General features: G+C 34.3%; 1 long non-coding RNA gene across 1 annotated transcript; it reads left to right on the plus strand.

Moving 5' to 3' along the window:
* The first annotated feature begins 111 nt into the window (after positions 1-111).
* Positions 112-960, plus strand: LOC109590995 (uncharacterized). Its single transcript, XR_002189608.1, has 3 exons — positions 112-442; positions 495-768; positions 821-960. It is a non-coding gene; the product is annotated as an uncharacterized LOC109590995 (long non-coding RNA).
* Positions 961-3,283: the final 2,323 nt, after the last annotated feature.

Here is a 3,283-nt window from a genome sequence, read left to right on the forward strand (position 1 = left end):
TTTTAAAAAATTAATCTAAATCTAGAAAATACCCTGTACTATATAGCCCATGTTTTTTTCTAAAAAATGGCTCTAAAATCACCCCAAATTTTTATTACATTTTCTGATACATATTGATGCCTTTATGCTGTGTAAAAAGTTTGAGTCAATTTGGACTGCAATTTTTCAAGGTACCTTACAAGATGATTTATTGGCGAAGAATTGATATTGGCAATTGGCGATTCTATGAAGAAATCACCAATATAAAATCGACCATTTTGTTTTAATCTGAGCATGCTCAGTCACCAGTACGTCAAGAAGATCCACCAGTACATCAAGGAGGAGATCCACTATTGCATCAAGGACGACAAGGAGATCTACCAGTCCCAGCAGATCCACCCGTTCAAGTCCCACAACAAGTCCAAGAAGACCCATTGAACAGACTAGAGTTAAGTATACCAAGGTAGATTACTGATATTATTACAAATGATGTTAGTATTGTTTCTTCATTCTAGTATTCCTACAAATTTGCATCTTGTCTTGACTGAGCCAGTTCCTCCTTTATCTTCACCAGTTAGTGCCAATCCTCCAACACTGAGTAATATTTTTGAGAACTTTGGTTTCAATATTAATTCACAAACCAATGACCCCAGCATTTTAATACAAAATAACTCGGTTACTTATTCCTCTACTGGTGATGGATCTGACTGTCCTCTTATGAAACATGATCATGCTCCTGTGGCATCCTCATACCGATTTACACCTTCACAGAGCACAGAAGAGGAAAAGGTTTTATATTATTTCAGCCGCTAATAAAAAATAGTTTTTTATGTATAAATAGTTTAAGAAACTTGAAGAAGTTAAAGCTGGTAGTGAGCCTTTTATATTTGTATATAGCCGGAGAAGTAACAAATAAAGTATAAAATGTATTCAATGGCTTCATCATCTATATAGATTTATAAAATATTTCAAATTGTGCATGCCCACACAATTTTTTTAATTTTTCTTTTATGTGATTATTTGTTTTTAGTAATTCTATTTTCTAATGATTAATTTTTTTAACATAATTATTGTTTTGAAGTACTCTAGCACATTGTTTTTGGCCAGATTTTGAAGTAAATCTATAGATTTATAAGTAGGATTGTTATTAGTAGTAGTGCTAGTAAAACTGATATGCTTCACTAGGCAACCTTGTAATTAACAATAAACACATCTCTTGTGTATTTAGTAGTAGTAGTAGTGTAGTAGCAATAACTGATATTGTTGTGACAGCTATATATTACATACATCAGACATCTGTCTGTAACATGTAAACTGCAAACTGTATGAACTACCAGCCTCATTATTTAATACAATAATGTTGATACTGCAGGGACTCTGTTATATAATTTATTCATTTTGCTATAACTTTTACAATGCATATATAATTCCAGTTGCTGCATGCTATTTACTATTCTGTGGTGAGCTTAATAAATATACATCAATATTAATATTTAATGTTAACCTTCTTAATACTGATGAGGAACTAAATGATACACCGAACCTGTGAACATATACATGAAGCCATATTAGGACTAACCTCTTTCATAATAGAAACTGACAATTATTATATTATCAACTATAACCTATTCCAACATCATTAAATTTGTGAGGTATACAGAACACAACCTTAGTACCTTGAAGCCCAAAGGCAAGAGTAGTATCAGATTGCTTATAAGGAATTTATACTAGTACATAAAGAAATAGCAAGGGTTCATTTACTGATGCACACTGAAAGAGACTGACCAAAACTAAAAGAAATGGAACTTTCAGTTTCAAATTTTAAAGAAGAATTGGCTATTCTTGTCATGTACATCTCTCAGGCATATTTCACTGTATGAACCACTGACTTTCCCTTTCACTATGGCTTTGCTGGGGTATAATAACAGTTCTTATATCACCAGGAATTGCAGAACAATATTACTATTATTCTGTTTCTCTGGCTTGCATAAAGTGATAGCTGTCTTTTTATACAGTTCCATGAATAATCTAGTTACTTCGCATAATTTGTTTATAGTTTCAAATACCGGTCTGAACATGAAAGAAACTAAGGTCACAGTTGATTTCAGAATAATATTCATGCCAGTAGACTGTACTGCACTGTAGTCTGTACGCTCTTGTTGGGTGTGGCTCATTAAACTAATATAATAGACCATCGACACAATGCACAAAGAAGAGAGGTTGCTGCAATCATGTTGCTCTTTTCTGTGCCTTTCACTATATCTAGTCATTCTTTCTTCACTCAGTACTGAAGCAGGTATGTTACAAGTCTTGTAAAAACACGTTCCTGACTACTATTTTGTTATTTCTTTCATGAACCATGGTGACAATGATCTCCCGTTCATCATTTACTTTTTTATCGTCCTCTTTAGCAATTAAGCGGGCCAGGCTATGCATTATACTGTTGCCTATATACCTTAGCCATAAAACTTACAAGAATCAGCATTATGATCGCTGTTTTATATTTTGAGATCGTATCCAGGATGCGGGAGGCTGAGGGGGCTTCGTGGCTGGGCTCAGAAAATACACTAAAGCCCTGGACTCTTGCATCACTACCAAGCCTCTTAACAAAGTTGTCTAGCACCCTGATCATGATTTCAGCAGTCTCCAGTGCCTTAACTAAGGAGCAATTTGAAGTATCAGTTTCATGGCAGTAAGCTTGCAATTATCTTGACCCCTGGCCACCCGTATTTGACAAAAATTCTTGAAGGAAAACGCTGTTTTATTGGCATAAAAAGTGGTTGTGGCCAAAATCACAGCATGCTTTGCATGCCCTCAGCATCCCCCTTTTCAAATTCATATTAAGTACACTAGAACAAATTAAATGACAACACAGAAATTAATGATCAGTTGATTTAAGTGGAAGTAATTGCACTGAAGGATAGCAAGCCCTGGACAAAATAAACAACCTTGAAATAGCTACTATTAAAAATCACTGATTTGAAGGAAAGAGCCCCCACACCAATATTTCTTACCATGAGGGGTATTAGCAGCCTAAAACTTCATTTTGTGCAGAATGTCATAGTGTGAGAATTAACAGAAGTAACAAATTTAAAAAGGAAATAAGAATGCAGTAGCTGTTGATAGCACCTTGACAGCACAAGTTCACATGTTTTTTTACATTTAGACCCCCAACTTTCAAATCATTCTTATTGTTTGTAATTGTGACCTTCAGTTTGTAACTGAATTCATGTTACTCAATGAACTGCTTGCTTTTATTAATGTGCACCCTTTCATTATAATAAGGTCTCCAATTTTACTTGCA

Source organism: Amphimedon queenslandica, unplaced genomic scaffold, assembly GCF_000090795.2.
Source record: "Amphimedon queenslandica unplaced genomic scaffold, v1.1 AMPQUscaffold_9169_Cont18882, whole genome shotgun sequence".
NCBI lineage: Eukaryota > Metazoa > Porifera > Demospongiae > Haplosclerida > Niphatidae > Amphimedon > Amphimedon queenslandica.